This window comes from Saccopteryx bilineata, chromosome 10 (assembly GCF_036850765.1).
Source record: "Saccopteryx bilineata isolate mSacBil1 chromosome 10, mSacBil1_pri_phased_curated, whole genome shotgun sequence".
Taxonomy (NCBI): domain Eukaryota; kingdom Metazoa; phylum Chordata; class Mammalia; order Chiroptera; family Emballonuridae; genus Saccopteryx; species Saccopteryx bilineata.
Genome location: NC_089499.1, coordinates 18,551,222 through 18,567,395, shown reverse-complemented (window position 1 = coordinate 18,567,395; position 16,174 = coordinate 18,551,222). Strand labels below are relative to the sequence as shown.

The window sequence follows — 16,174 nt, the reverse complement described above, 5'->3', positions numbered from 1 at the left end:
AGAGAGGGACAGATAGGGACAGACAGGAAGGGAGAGAGATAAGAAACATCAGTTCTTCATTGTGGTTCCTTATTTGTTCATTGATGAGAAATCATTTCATATGTGCTTTGACCGGGGGGCTACAGCAAACCAGGTAACCCCTTGCTTGAGCCAGCGACCTTGGGCTCAAGCTGGTGAGCCTTGCTCAAACCAGATGAGCCGCGCTCAAGTTGGCAACCTCGGGGTCTCGAACCTGGGTCCTCCACATCCCAATCCGACGCTCTATCCACCGTGCCACTGCCTGGTCAGGCTCAGTTCTTACGTTTCTGAAAATTCTTTAACTTTTTCAGATTTACAGTGCTCTTCATTGCCTACAGAGACTCAGACCCTGCCTGATTGAGAGACTAAGTGGGCTCCATATTGAAAGGGATACTTTTTCTTCTCCATTCATTGCCGAGATTGAAATAGCTCTTATCTTGCTGTTCCCTCTGGACAGTGAGTTAACTTCTTATCCACCCTCATTGTGAAGGAATGGCCTTTTAAGATCCCAGCTCTACCTGGGGGAGAGAGAGTGGTTTCCGTTAGACTCTTCACCTTGGGTGTGCCTCACCTTTACTTATCTTCCATCCAGCACCAAAATGGAAGCTCGGCAAGGAATCTAGCATTTTCTCAAAGGAAATATCTGAAGGGCCAACAAGAACATGCAGAAGTGCTCCATACATTGTCTTTTGGGAAATGCCAATCAAAAGCACAATGAGATACCACTTCACCCCCAGTAGGATGGCTGTAATTAAAAAGACAATGGCAAGTCTTGGTGAGGATAGGGAGAAATTGGAACCCTCGTATATTACTGTTAGGATTGTAAAATGGTACAGCCACTTTGGAAATCAATTAGGCAAGTCCTCAAAAGGAAAAAAAAAGCATATGACACAGCAATATCATTCCTAGGAGTATACCCCCCCAAATTTAATGAAATGTTTCCACTCACACACACATAAAAAATTGTACATGAGCCTGACCAGGTGGAGGTGCAGTGTATAGAGCTTCAGCCTGGGATGCTGAGGTCCCAGGTTTGCAACCCCAAGGTCATTGGCTTGAGCATGTGGCCATCGGCTTGGGCACATGGTTGCTGGCTTGAGCAAGAGATCACTGGCTCAGCTGGAGCTCCCCCCTCGCCCGTCAAAGCACATATGAGAAAGCAATCAATGAACAACTAAGGTGCCACAACAATGAGTTGATGCTTCTCATCTCTCTCCCTTCCTGTCTGTCTGATACGTGCTACAGTTGAAAACTTTATACTAGGTGAAAGAAGCCAGTCACAAAAGGTCGCGTGTTATAGGATTCCATTTATATGAAGTGTCTAGACTAGGTAACTCCATAGACAGAGCAAGTAAATTAATGGTTGCCAAGGGGTTTAGGGGGAGAGAGAGGAATAGGGTGACTGCTGTGGACACAGAGGGTTTCTTCTGGAAGTGATGCAGTGTTCTGAAATTAGATAGTGGTAATGGTTGCACAGCTCTGTGAATATTCTAAAAACCACTGAGTTACGTACTTTAAAGGGTGAATTTTCTGATACTTGAGTTAGATCTCAAAAGAAGCATTTTTAAAAATGATGGAAGCTCAATGTCCCCAGGAAGTTCAACAAACACTCAGCATGAGAACCAGCTTTGGAATCCAGCTGCTCCCCAAAATTCTCTTTGCTTTCAGTTTTGGCCTCTTACGATTCCTTTTCATACTAGCTCACAGCAACATGCTTTAAAATGTTTTCTATTTTATCCATACTAATTTCATTTGGGAGAATACTCACCCTGTTGTATCACCTTTTACTTTTTGAATTTAAAAATGTTCAAGTGGCTCAGGAAAAATGGTAAGAATAGTATCATGACCTTCCTCTTCTCTCACTGTGATTTCTCAAATGTAAATATCCTGCCTCACACTTCCTCGCCCCTGCCTGTCTACTGAATGCTTTTGTGGAACCATTCAAGAGTAAGTTACAAACTTCACGACCCCAAATACCCTCAGTATTTTAGCTTGCATCTTCCCAGGACAAGAATATTCTCCTACATAACTATTAATACATTATAACTATCAAGTTCAGTAAATTTACCGTTGATACTAATATAGTTCATACTTAAATTTCACCAATAGTCTCAATAACATCCTTTATAGTCGCTTTCGCCCTGTCCAAGAGGTAGTTCAGGGTCGTGTGTTGTCTTTAGTTGTCCTGTGTCTTTACTGTGCTTTAACGTGGAACGGTTCCTCAGTCCTTCTCTGTCATTCAGAACCTTGACAATTTTTTTTTTTTTTTTGTATTTTTCTGAAGCTGGAAACGGGGAGAAACAGTCAGACAGACTCCCACATGCGCCCGACCGGGATCCACCCGGCACGCCCACCAGGGGCAACGCTCTGCCTACCAGGGGGTGATGCTCTGCCCCTCCGGGGCGTCACTCTGTTGTGACCAGAGCCACTCTAGCGCCTGGGGCAGAGGCCAAGGAGCCATCCCCAGCGCCCGGGCCATCTTTGCTCCAATGGAGCCTTGGCTGCGGGAGAGGAAGAGAGAGACAGAGAGGAAGGAGGGGGGTGGCGGGGGTGGAGAAGCAAATGGGCGCTTCTCCTATGTGCCCTGGCCGGGAATCGAACCCAGGTCCCCCACATGCCAGGCCGATGCTCTACCACTGAGCCAACCGGCCAGGGCCGACAATTTTTTTTAATATACTGATTTTAGAGAGAGAGGAAGGGAGGTAAAGTGAGAGAGAGAGAGACAGGAACATCGATCTATCGATCTGTTCTGTATGTGCCATGAGTTGGGATAAAACTAGCAACCTCTGTGCTTACGGACGATGCTCTAACCAACTTACCTATCTGGCCAGGGCAGGTCCTTGGCAATTTTGAAGAATCCAAGAGAGTTTTGGAATGCTCCTCAAACCAGGCTTGTCAGATGTTGCAATAATAACTACATCTTGATATTATTGAAAAAAAAGGACAAATTTATGTCCATTGTTTAGCACAGTAAGAACTCGTAACTCTTGCTTTGCAGGGAGGTGGTCTTACCCAAGTGTCATTGGGGTCTCCCTGTCCCTTGAAGGTATCGGTGATACTGCTCAGAATCTCAGTAGGAGGAGCCTAAAGACCTCCCATGTGTTTCCATTTATTTGCAGAGAACCAGTGTTCTTGCTCTTTTCTCCCTTCTCACCCACCTCCCCTGCCCTTGGCTATGGCCTGTCTCCAGTGTCCATAAGAAACCCACCTGCCCAAGTGTTGGGTTAGTGTTAGGAAGCATCGAGCACGATGTGGGCAGAGGTTCTTGGCTTGTGCAAAACAGACCTCCCACCCCATTCTCCTCAGCCTTGTTTTGTTTCATCACCTTCCCTCTTGGATTACTCATCCTCCTGACCTCCAAATCCTTCTCCCTCTGTTATACAGAGAAACTCTCTCCAGCTCCTACTGCACACTTGGATATCTTCACCCAGTGAGGGCCCCACAGAACAAAGGCTCCACGCTGAACCAAAGACCAACTCCTTAGAGAGCAGATGGCGTGATCAATAGGAACATCTTCTATAACGCGGTGGTTTTCATTCTGTTTCATTGTGCTGCTTGGGCAACAGTAACGCCATGGTATTTCTCTTATCGTTATATCATCTTATGAGGATAACACGTGATTTGAACCTGTCTGAGCAACACCTTGATGGAGTTACTGCCCTGCCAGCAATTAGAGGACTGCCTGTGGCTAACCATGGACTTCTGTGTAGACCTTTCACCTAAATTCCCGGGGAGAAGGATGGACTTAGCTGAACTTGCATCACACAGGCTCCTGCTTTTTAGAAGTGAGTGGAAGGTGGGGCCCTGGACAGTGCTGATGCCACTAAGGTGGGTTTTCTGTAGCCTGTCTTGTTGATGGGTCCCACAAAATGAGCATTGGGTTTTGCATCTTATGCCACCTCCCACTTTTCCAAGAAGCAGTTTGTCTGGGTGAACCTGATTGGTGAGCCTATCAGATCTTCCGTATGAAACTGAGGGATGCCTTTTTCACCTTCAATTTTTGGCATAAATGGGTGACGCTTCCACGCTACTGTTGTCCATATCTGTCTCCTGAGAAATTGTTTGATCTTATGTTTCTGATATTAGAAGAGAATGCTTTTAAAGTTTTACTTTTTATTTATTTATTTATTTATTTATTTATTTATTTTTATTTTTTTGGTATTTTTCTGAATCTGGAAACGGGGAGAGACAGACAGACTCCTGCATGCGCCCGACCGGGATCCACCCGGCACGCCCACCAGGGGCCACGCTCTGCCCACCAGGGGGCAATGCTCTGCCCCTCTGGGGCGTCGCTCTATTGCTACCAGAGCCACTCTAGTGCCTGGGGCAGAGGCCAAGGAGCCATCCCCAGCGCCCGGGCCATCTTTTGCTCCAATGGAGCCTTGGCTGCGGGAGGGGAAGAGAGACACAGAGAGGAAGGAGGGGGTTGGGGGGTGGAGAAGCAAATGGGCGCTTCTCCTATGTGCCCTGGCCGGGAATCGAACCCGGGTCCCCCGCACGCCAGGCCGACGCTCTACCGCTGAGCCAACCAGCCAGGGCCTAAAGTTTTACTTTTTAAAATGTTTTTATTTATTGATTTTACAGAACGGGGAAGGGTGGGATGTGTACCTACTCATAGTTGTTTCACTTTAGTTGTTTGTTGGTTGCTTGTCGTATGTGCCTTGACCTGGCAAGTCCAGGGTTTCAAACTGGCGACCTCAGCATCCCAGGCCAATGCTCTGTTCATTGCACCACCATCGGTTAGGCGCTACACTCACTTATTTCCATATTGTTTGTGACTGCTTTTGTGCTGCAGCGGCAGAAACGAGGAGTTGCAAGAGATGTTGTGCTGTTTGCAAAGCCTGACACAGGTACCGTCTGGTTCTGTGGTTGTGAGCCCCGGAATAGAGCAATTGCTGTCTCATAGACCGAGCTTTTCCCACACTGCATACGTTGCATTCTCTCCATGTCCTGAGGAGGAGGCGGATCCGTCCTGGGCAATTACTGCTTTGACTGTCAAATGAGAGAAAAAGAAGTTTACCTTGTTCAAAGCCACTTATTTTGTTCTTTGTCACAGAAGCAAGCATGCACCTTGACCAACACTCTCACGTGCATACAGCAGCTATTTCTTGGCTCCAAAGGATTTGCCACGAGGGACTGTGGGCCCGATGTCATGCCCTCGTCCAATTTTAAGAGAATGTGGAAATCTAGGTTTTCTTGTAATATCTGATGTCCAATACAACCGTCAAGATGTTGCTCAGACAGGTTGAAACCACGTGCTACCCTCGTAAGATGATATAAAGATAGGAGAAATACCACTGGGTCTGTCTGAGGTTTTTGTTTGTTTGCTTGTTTGACTTGTTTGTTCATTTGTTGCTTTCAGCTTTAAATCCCACATATGAGTGAAATCATATGGTTCTTGACTTTTTCTGTCAACTTACTTCGCTCTGCATGGTATTCTCAAGGTCCATTCATGTTGTTGGAAATGGCAGTATTTCATCTTTTCCTATGGCTGAGTAGTAGTCCACTGTATGTTTATACCACATTTTCTTTATGTAATCATGCGTTGAATCACACTTCGGTTGTTTCTATGTCTTGGGCACCATGAATAATGCTGCAGTGCACATAGGAGTGTGTACATCTTGTGTGAATAAATGTCTTCAAATTTTTTCAGGTAGAAACCCTGAAGAGGGGTTGCTGGGTCAAATGATAATTCTATTCTTTTTTTTCTTTTTTTCTTTTTCTGAAGTTGGAAATGGGGAGGCAGTCAGACAGACTCCTGCATGCGCCCGACCGGGATCCACCTGGCACGCCCACCAGGGGGCGATGCTCTGCCCATCTGGGGCGTTGCTCTGTTGCAACCAGAGCCATTCTAGTGCCTGAGGCAGAGGCCACAGGGCCATCCTCAGCACCCGGGCCAACTTTTGCTCCAGTGGAGCCTTGGCTGCAGGAGGGGAAGAGAGAGACAGAGAGGAAGGAGAGGGGGAGGAGTGGAGAAGCAGATGAGAGAAGCAGGGCACCTCTCCTGTGTGCCCTGGCTGGGAATCGAACCCGGGACTCCTGCATGCGAGGCCGACGCTCTACCACTGAGCCAACCGGCCAGGGCCGGTAACTCTATTCTTTTTCTTAAGAACAGCTTGGTTTGTTTTTATCAGTGTGGAGGAAGTATAAATAAATGATGAATATTTTGTTGTTGTTCATACTAACATTACATGACTTAGCCATGACTAAGGGCTGTTTTAAGAATTACTTTCACTTTAAAGGGGCCCATGCACTACTCAAGATTGAAAAAGTATGGAAATAGGCTGAGGAGGGCTGGAACATGATTAGATTTTATTTTTGTTTCTCCGCTGCCAACTTGCAGGATAGGTGGGAGACAAAAGGCCAAGATGAGTTTGGGTAGAGAAGAATATTTGTTCAAGGTTAACGGTTGACAAGTTTTTAAGCATTACACACTTAATCCATCGAGACAACCAACGAGTTAATTTCCTTATTTTACAAAAATGTTTTATAAATGAGAAAACTGACACTCAGAAAAGGTGATTTATCCAAAACCACATAGCTAGACGTGAAATAGGTAAGATGTCAGTTCAGACTGCCTCCCTTCATTTTTTTTTTCTTTTCTTTTTTTTTCTTCTTTTCCAAGTGAGAGGAGGGAAGATAGAGAGACAGGCTCCTGCATGCACTCCAACCAGGATCCACCTTGCAATCCCATATAGGGCTGATGCTCTGCCCATCTGGGGCCATGCTCACAACCGAGCTATTTTTAGTGCCTGAGACGGAGGCTCCATGGACCATCCTCAGCCCCCAGGGCTGATGGGTTCAAACCAATCAAGCCATGGCTGCGGGAGAGGAAGAGAGAGAGAGAGAGAGAGAGGGAGAGAAGGGGGAGGAGGGGGAGGAGGGGGAGGAGGAGGAGTGGAGAATCAGATGGTTGCTTCTTCTGTATGCCCTGACCGAGAATTGAACCCAGGACATCCACACGCCGGGCCAATACTCTACCATTGAGCCAATCAGCCAGGGCCGACTGCCTCCCTTTCTACCACACTGCAGTACAGGGATGGAGAGCCGCCACACTGATGTGGGCAGCATAGCTGGATCCAGAGAGAGGAATGAATCTGCCCAAAGGTCTGAGGTACCCAGCACCTGCCCGGTGTCTGGTGAGTTAAGGCAGTGACCTGGGCACTATGAGGCCTGGGTCCCAAACCCTGCCTCCTTAAACCTCGTTCCTTTTCACCTGAATTTATTTTTTAGAGGAGGAGGTGACCTTTGCAGCTATTGTGTGTGTGGCTAGTGGGAGTTAGTTTCACAGCCTGTGTTACTGTTTTTTTTTTACCACCTGGTGATTGAACATAGGTTATAAACTATTTCTTGGAAGTCAAAAAAAAATGTTAGGTGAGGATACATCTTCTTAAACCCCTCCCATGACCTAGAGCTGTCATTAGCTTCTATCTAGATTTACCTTGTGGTTTGATTTTTAACAACCCTGGTGTGGAAACAGAGAATGTTTTCCCGTCTTTCTAGGTGATTGTTGGAGAAAACATTCAGGAAAACCTGAGCGTTCCTGAGGTTGAGTTTGTGTGCGGTAGAAATGCCTGCCTTCCTCATTCAAACCGCATCGCCTTGGATTGTGCCCCCCCCGCGCCCCTCCCTGCGCCGCCCCCCCCCCCACCCGTGGTGCGGGGCAGCTTGAACGGAAGGGGCCTTGAGCTCCTCTTACACGGATGCCTCGTTTCACAGAGAAGAAGGCGGGAGACAGGGACACGTTGCCAGTTTTTGAGTGCTGGGTCCAAAGAGCCCAGGCTCCCAATCCCAGTCTAGAGCCTCTCCTGTTGCCCACACATCACAACCTGGTGTTTCTCTTTTCTTAATTAAATTTAATTGCCAAACAGGCATGTACTAGTTACTGTGTCTACATGGTTCCAAAGGCAACATTATAAAAAGCTGTGCACAGAAATCTCCCCACTCCACCTCTCCTCGTCTCGCCCCAGCCATTAACCCTGTCTCTACACGGGTTTCTTGTTTATCATTCTGTTTGTTCCTTCAGGCCAGGGATTCTGGACCTCAGCGCTGTTGGCATTTGGGGCCGGGTATTGTTGTGGGGACTGTCCTGTGTATTGTGGGCTCTTATCAGCATTCCTGACTTCCATGCACCTGTCACCACCAGCACCCCCCACCTGGTGATGACAATCAGAAATGTCCTCTGGGGGAGGGGGACAAAATTGTCCTTGGTTGAGAACCATTGCTTTAGGCAAATGGAAGCAAATGTGGTTATATATCTTTATTTCCCACCTTTCTTTTTTTAAGTAGCAATCTATATATGGTATATCCATAGCTCCTCTTCCTAATTGATTAAACACATCATCAATTCTCTATGTATTGCGCCTTTACATGTATAGAGACCCCCAGATCCGTGCACTGAGGTGGCCCTCACTTTGGCAGTTGCAGAGCTGTCCATGGTGCGGAGGTGTCAGAAGTGACTCAGCCAGTCCCTTCGCTGGACACTTGTCCCAGTCTGCTGACCTGCGCTCAGTGGGTAAGCTTATGCATGTGTCTTTCTCCCTCGTGCAGGGGTGTCTGTGGCATAGATCCCCAGAAGTGGAGCAGCTGGATCAGTGGTAAATACACCCCCTCTTGGTGGCCGTGCCAGGGTTGCCCTCCACACGGGCCGGGCCCTGTGGTGCTCCCACCAGCCCTGGCGGAGTAGCCTATTTCTCCACGGCCTCACCAACCATGTTACGAAACCTCAGGATTCTTGCCAGCCGTGTAGGTGAGAAATGCCTCCTTTTCCTGGTAGATAGCATCGCGTTTCTTTTCATAGTCTTACCTTGAACAAGGAGCTCGGCAAAACTTGGCCTGGCCGGCCTGGCCCCGAGTGCAGGTGTCCTATGCTGGTCCGTCTCCGGGACTTGAGTCTTGCCGTGCCCGCCACCGTGAATGCGCTTCCTCCTCACTTCCACACTTTCTCACTGTCCTCTGAGGCTCCCAGATGCCGTCTCCGCTGGGAAGCTTCCTGATTCTGCTGTGCACCCTGTCGTTTCCTGCTCCACATTTCCTCAGCCTTCCTCCAGCTGCTTTGGGCTGGCTCCAGGCACGTCGTGGTCACGTTGCCCAGGGTCATGTGGGAGTCCAGAGTCAGCCAAGCCTGCTTTTGAATTCCAGCTTTATCATTTACCACCTGCGGGTCTTCCGGCAACTGTCTTAAGTTCTCTGAGCCTCAGTTTTCTCACCTGTGAAATGGGAACAGTGCTTCCCTCATAAAACCGTAGAGAAAAATAACAAGAGACCCCACATAAAGTTTGCAGCAGCAGGGAGGCATTTCCACTGCAACTTGATTGGGGGCAGGAAGGGTGACTTCTCTATAAGGAACTTCCTCGGGGCCTACTATGATGGGGGAAACCCACACCCAAATCTGTCAGCGTGTACCCATTGCTTCAATCCCTGCACAGCTCCTCGTGGCCTTCAGGGTATGGTGCAGACCTCTTCCACAGGCCTGCCGTCCTTTCCAGACTCATCTCTGGTCCGGTGGTGTACCTACCACTGAGTCCTGCATACACTCCAGTTCTACTGGATCTGCAAGTCCGAGAATGCCCCCCCGCTGTTTCATCTCTGCTTTTTGGCACATGCTGGTCCATTTGCTTGGAATAGTGTCCTTGCCTACCTCACCTGGGCAGTATTATTATTATTATTATTAATTTTTTTTTTGTATTTTTCTGAAGCTGGAAACGGGGAGAGACAGTCAGACAGACTCCCGCATGCGCCCGACCGGGATCCACCCGGCACGCCCACCAGGGGCGACGCTCTGCCCACCCGGGGGCGATGCTCTGCCCCTCCGGGGCATCGCTCTGCCGCGACCAGAGCCACTCTAGCGCCTGGGGCAGAGGCCAAGGAGCCATCCCCAGCGCCCGGGCCATCTTTGCTCCAATGGAGCCCTGGCTGTGGGAGGGGAAGAGAGAAACAGAGAGGAAGGAGGGGGGGGGGGTGGAGAAGCAGATGGGCGCTTCTCCTATGTGCCCTGGCCGGGAATCAAACCCGGGTCCCCCACACGCCAGGCCGATGCTCCACCGCTGAGCCAACCGGCCAGGGCCTGGGCAGTATTCTTTTGGTCTCTGTTAGATGTCACTTCCTTCAGGAAGCCATCCTTGATCTCCCCACCCCTCAGTCTCGGTCATTTGCCTTCATTTGTACCTTTCGCAACAATCAGGACTTACTTCTCTCTCTTTAGACTTCCACAGCCCTGTGTGATAATTGTTGGTTTACTTGATTGAATCTCCCTAATTGTTTAGCACCACCTCCCTGCCAGGAAAGGGGACATATTTCTCATCTAGTTGTGCACCTGTAATAAGTGTCCGATGTAGCCCTGGCCGGTTGGCTCAGTGGTAGAGCGTCGGCCTAGCGTGCGGAGGACCCAGGTTCGATTCCCGGCCAGGGCACACAGGAGAAGCGCCCATTTGCTTCTCCACCCCTCTGCCGCGCTTTCCTCTCTGTCTCTCTCTTCCCCTCTCGCAGCCGAGGCTCCATTGGAGCAAAGATGGCCCGGGTGCTGGGGATGGCTCCTTGGCCTCTGCCTCAGGCGCTAGAATGGCTCTGGTCGCAACATGGCGACGCCCAGGATGGGCAGAGCATCGCCCTCTGGTGGGCAGAGCGTTGCCCCTGGTGGGTGTGCCGGGTGGATCCCGGTCGGGCGCATGCGGGAGTCTGTCTGTCTCTCCCTGTTTCCAGCTTCAGAAAAATGAGTAAGTGTCCGATGTAGTAAGGGACACTTACTATATGGTCAGATGGCAGCAGAAGCAGAGGATGGGTCGTGGATACGCGTTCTGCTTGGTCTTTTCTCAAGCTGACTCAGTTGGAACCTGTTTCCCTCTGTAGGACTCTGGTTTTCCTTTGTGTTTCCCTTGAGCCACAACATGTTCTGCCCCTGGCCGCATTACTGGCCGATGACCTTGGAGCATTTATTCAGTGACCTACTGGGGCTGCCATGTTGCTTAACTCTGAGGGCTCTGTTGACACTGTATCCCATGAGAATACAGCCCTTAGCGTTGCATAATGTACTGTATCGCTCCAGATGTTCCTGCCAGGGTTGAGGGTTCATAGGTCAGGGCCCCTGCCTTGCTCACCCAGGTTTTTCCCAGTAAGAGCGTCGCCTAGTTCAACTCCTGAGGGACAGGTTGTTGATCCTTGGCCTAACCAGAAGAGGGCAGCAGAGCAGCCCTCCATATTGCCCACATTCTAATTACTTTAATAAACCATCCAGAGGATACCTTTTCAACTTACACCCTATGTGTTTGCTCCCAAAAGATGGTTGTTTTCCTGGAAGATCTGTGGTCTAAGTCACTGCACAGAGAGAATAAATTCCCCTTTTATGTGTGAGTATAAAAAAAATGATTTTAGGCCCTGGCCGGTTGGCTCAGCGGTAGAGCGTCGGCCTGGCGTGTGGGGGACCCAGGTTCGATTCCCGGCCAGGGCACATAGGAGAAGCGTTCATTTGCTTCTCCACCCCCTCCCTCCTTCCTCTCTGTCTCTCTCTTCCCCTTCCACAGCCAAGGCTCCATTGGAGCAAAGATGGCCCGGGTGCTGGGGATGGCTCCTTGGCCTCTGCCCCAGGCGCTAGAGTGGCTCTGGTCGCGGCAGAGCGACGCCTCGGAGGGGCAGAGCATCGCCGCCTGGTGGGCAGAGCATCGCCCCTGGTGGGCGTGCCGGGTGGATCCCGGTCGGACGCATTCGGGAGTCTATCTGACTGTCTCTCCCCGTTTCCAGCTTCAGAAAAATACAAAAAATAATAATAATAAAAAAATAAAAAGATGATTTTAAGAAAATTGCCCCCTACTTTTGAAGAGGGATCACACCATTTTTCTACCATGAATGGACACAATCTGTACTGAAATTTTAACTAGGCTGATCTCCGCTATGGACCAACATTTGCGACCAAAGCTCAGCACGTGGAATAAATGGTGGCCTCACACACAGAATGGCGTGGCTGGCAGCAGCTCCATTTATTTGACCCCGGGGTGAACAGTCCAGGCCACTTTGCCCACAATCCCAGTAGGGTCATTACAGCGTCTTGTGCAAAATGGTGGTGGTAAAAGACAGTTTTTTTGTTTTGTTTTGTTTTGTTTTCTTTTTCCAAAAATCTATAATTACTAGCAAACATTTTACCATGGATCTTCTATAAGCCATATTAATCATAATGAAAAAGACAGTTTTTTTCTATTGTTTACCAGCCATATCTGGAGGAACATTTAATTACCAGCTTGTGGAAGTCAAGGCAAAATCAAGTTCTTATACTCAGGGGATTTGGCAGTTTAAAATAAAGGCCTGAGTCTGGGAAAATACAATCTGCATGAGGGGAGAATTTGGGGATATCGTTTGGGTCCAATTGAAGGACTTGGGGTGTTTGCTTATGAGGGAGTCCGGGTAAGAATAACATTTTCGAGGTTAAAGGTAACGAGAAACTCCAGGGCAGAGGTAGAGAGGTCTGGCTCGAGCTCTCCAGCACGTTCTCACGGTCATTAGTGTCCTTGTTGCTCACCAGATTCCAACAAAATCTCTACGATCTCCGAATTTTTCTGGGAATATTAGACTACGTCAAACGTGAGACGTGCTATAGCCATGTGACATTTTGCTTTTTGAAATCTTTTCTTTTAAAAATCTTTTTCAGAATAAGAACGTGGTCCATTTCCAGGGAGACCCTAGCTGGGAAGGAAAACAATCCTGATTTCGTATTTTATTTGCTCTCCTATCATCTGGCTCCCTTTCTGACCTGTAGTTTAAATTTGTCTTGGGTTGACACCTCGAAGAGCCCTGATAATAATTCCATCAAGCACAGTTCCTGAATCTAGACAAACCGTGGGAGGGGAGAGGAGGTCAAGGCGCCCTTTCCGACCTTCACGGCTACAGCCCTCCACTCTACCAACTGAGCTATTGAAGGAAGCACTAGGCGCCCTTTCCAAGTGTACATTCCAAATATACATGCTTCTTCCATCTGCCCTTCTTTTTGGAGAAGAGGTCAGAAGGGAAATTGGTTTGAATCAGTGAAAAGACTGACTTAGATTGCCCTGCAATTGGTAAACATGCTGGAGTACTTTGGTTTAACTAGGAATGCTGGGATTCTGTCTAGCTCAGCCATCCCGACCATGGGATTGGTTTCCCTACAACAGGGGTCACTAACTCAATGGGGTAAAACACAATAAACTGGTGGAAAAGTGATTTTAAGAAAAACTTATACAAAACTTAGCAAGAAGGCAAAAATAAAAGGTTGCTGAAGTGCCTTGCAGTACACAACCACCAGACATCACCTGTGGTTCTAGGGCAGAAGTCAGTGGTTTTTTTTGTTTTTCTTTTTGTTTTCTATTGTTGGTCAAATAAGTTTGTAAATATGACATATATCTTTGCTCGCTTATAGTTTGCATTGGGTGTGGGGGATGGGCTGTAAGCAGGCAGAATCCTTATAGCCTAAGGCTTAGTTTTAAAATGAAGCTTTTCCCCCACACCCTGACCCCCTTGCATGATAGGGGTTGGTGTACTGTTATAAGGAATCCCATTAAGCCTTCCCACCCTAAGTGACTTTGTATCAGAGACTTCCTTGTTTGTATATTGGATTAAAGGTTTTGATTTCTACACTATAAATGGGGTGGACTGGGAGCTTGCTCTCTCTCGGTTCCTGAGATTAGCATTAGAGGGGAGAGCAGAGAGAAGCCACGTGGAGGAGAGGAGAAGCAGCCAAGATGGCGGAGTGCTTGAAGGAGAAGCCAGTTTGTACAGAGTTTGTACAGAGAGGAGATGGGGAACAGAGGTGAATAAGGCTGGTGAGATAGAAATCTTTGATTCTAGGAAACTTGGATAAATCAGTGGCTTTGGGAGCCCTGAATGGAAAGGGAAGTGTTTTCCCACTATGTGTATTTCTTGCCCACCGGGTGCAAGCTAGGATTAAAGCTAATGGCCCACCAGTTCTTGGCTCTGTTGTTTCATTACCGTTTGTCCGAATCAAATGCGAATCTGCATGGGCCAGGCGGCTGTGATGGTGGCCGTGGCTACTGGCCTTACAATTATCCCTCGGACTTTCCCCCACAGGCCTCGTGTTTTCCTCTGAGCCAGTGTTGCTATCCTGCTGGTTTCCTCCTCCACCAGTTAAATCACTGCTTGCCGTGTGCTTTCATGTACTTATAGGAGAGTCCAGCACTCTTCAAAAATTATACTTTGACAGCCACACAGCTAAAAAGCAACGTGGGACATTTTTAACAGTCTATGAAATTATTGTTCATTTGTTTTTAAAACTAAGAACAGGGCAGTTCAATAAATCAATCAATATAAGAGTCAAACATGTAGTTCCTCTCTGTTCTCCTGCTAGTTCAGTGTGGGAAGTGGTCAGGGGGCGTGAAGGCAGCTGAAGGCGGGCACAGGCATGCGCACAGCGGCTGGGGTCCTCCCTGTGTCTTGGACTTGGGCGTTGTGGTGGGGACGCCCTGGGGATTCTGGACATCTCATACAATTCACGAACGATTGTAGTTCCCAGTCAGAAGTTTTTTATCATTAATAATATATATATTTTAATGTTTATATGATTGATGTAAAGCCAGTAGCCACGGCCACCATCACAGCCACCTGGCCCATGCAGGTTCACATTTGATTTGGACAGATGGTAATGAAAGAATGGAGCCAAGAATTGGTGGGCCATCATCTTTATCCTAGCTTGTACCCGGTGGGCAAGAAATACACACAGTGGGAAAACACTTCCCTTTCCATTCAGAGCTCCCAAAGCCACTGACTTATCCGAGTTTCCTAGAATCAAAGTTTCTACCTCACCAGCCTTATTCACCTCTGTTCCCCATCTCCTTCTCCTGTACAAACTCTGCACAAACTGGCTACTCCTTCAGCACTCCGCCATCTTGGCTGCTTCTCCTCTCCTCCACGTGGCCTTTCACTACTCTCCTCTCTAATGCTAATCTCAGGAACAGAGAGAGAGAGAGAGAGAGAGAGCGAGCCTGGGTCTGCCCCATTTTATAGTGTAGAAACCCATACCTTTAAGCCAATCTACAAATAAGAATGTCTGATACAAAGCCACTTATCTAAGGCATAATGGGATTTCTCATATAAGTGCACCACCCCCTATCATGCAACAGTCAAGGGTGTGGGGAAAAGCTTAGTTTTAAAACTAAGCCTTAGGCTTATAAGGATTCTGCCTGCTTACAGCCTGTCTCCCACACCCAATGCAAACTATAGGCAAGCAAACATATATATCATATTTACAAACTTATTTGCCCAACAATTGATTTCAGAGAAAGAGGAAGAAAGAGAAGAGAGACAGGAACATCAACGTGTTCCTGTATGTGCCCTGATCAGGAGATTGATCCAGCAACCTCTGTGCTTTGGATCGATGCTCTAACCAACTAAGCTATCTGGCCAGGGCCTCATTGATAATATTTTTTAAAAAGAAGAAAAAAAAGTTATTTTTCAGAAGGCATTAATGTGGAGTAGCCAGGTGGTGTCACAGAGAACACTGGGCTTGAGCATCAAGAGGTTCCTTGTTTGAGCCTGTGACCAACTCTGTGACCGGGGTGTCACAGTTCTTTTGCTTTTGCATATGTAAACTGGAATGCTGCTCTCAGTCGTCATAATGTGACTTCTGGTGCTGGAGATTCTGTGACAAAAGTAGACTCAAATTCCTTTTGGTGGAATCGAGTGGTCACTGATTCCTAATTTTTTTTTTCTTCCATAAATAGGCAGAGCGGCCTGACCTGTGGTGGCGCAGTGGATAAAGCGTCGACCTGGAACGCTGAGGTCGCCGGTTCAAAACCCTGGGCCTGCCTGGTCAAGGCATATATGGGAGTTGATGCTTCCTGCTCCTCCCTTCTTTCTCTCTCTCTCTCTCTCTCTCTCTCTCTCTTCTCTAAAATGAATAAAAAAATTGTAAAAATCACATAAATAAGCAGAGCATCGTCTGTGTTCAGAGTCTAGATTTCCAGGTTTGGCTTATGATATAAAATAAGCATATATAAAAGATAAAAATAACACCTTCACGTTAATTTTCCATTTGGAAAAAAAAATAGTGGTGGAAAAGTTCAAAATGGAATCGTCTGCCTTGGTTTGCTGTTCAGTTTCTGGTGCCAAGTGGCCCAACCAAGATCTTTCTGTTCCCTCTGCCTGAGGGTCACTGCCCTGTTCAAAGTTGGTGCCAAGC

The 16,174-nt window shown here is 47.9% G+C and overlaps 1 protein-coding gene, 1 long non-coding RNA gene and 1 other non-coding gene across 3 annotated transcripts in view; 2 read left to right on the top strand and 1 right to left on the bottom strand.

The window, feature by feature from the left end:
* LOC136314345 (uncharacterized) overlaps positions 1-16,174 on the top strand; it is a 251,799-nt gene that overhangs the window by 73,652 nt on the left and 161,973 nt on the right. The gene's annotated exons all lie outside the window — the stretch shown is intronic.
* CMTM8 (CKLF like MARVEL transmembrane domain containing 8) overlaps positions 1-16,174 on the top strand; it is a 93,149-nt gene that overhangs the window by 28,392 nt on the left and 48,583 nt on the right. The gene's annotated exons all lie outside the window — the stretch shown is intronic.
* On the bottom strand, positions 6,028-6,103 carry TRNAA-CGC (transfer RNA alanine (anticodon CGC)). Its single transcript has one exon. It is a non-coding gene; the product is annotated as a tRNA-Ala (tRNA).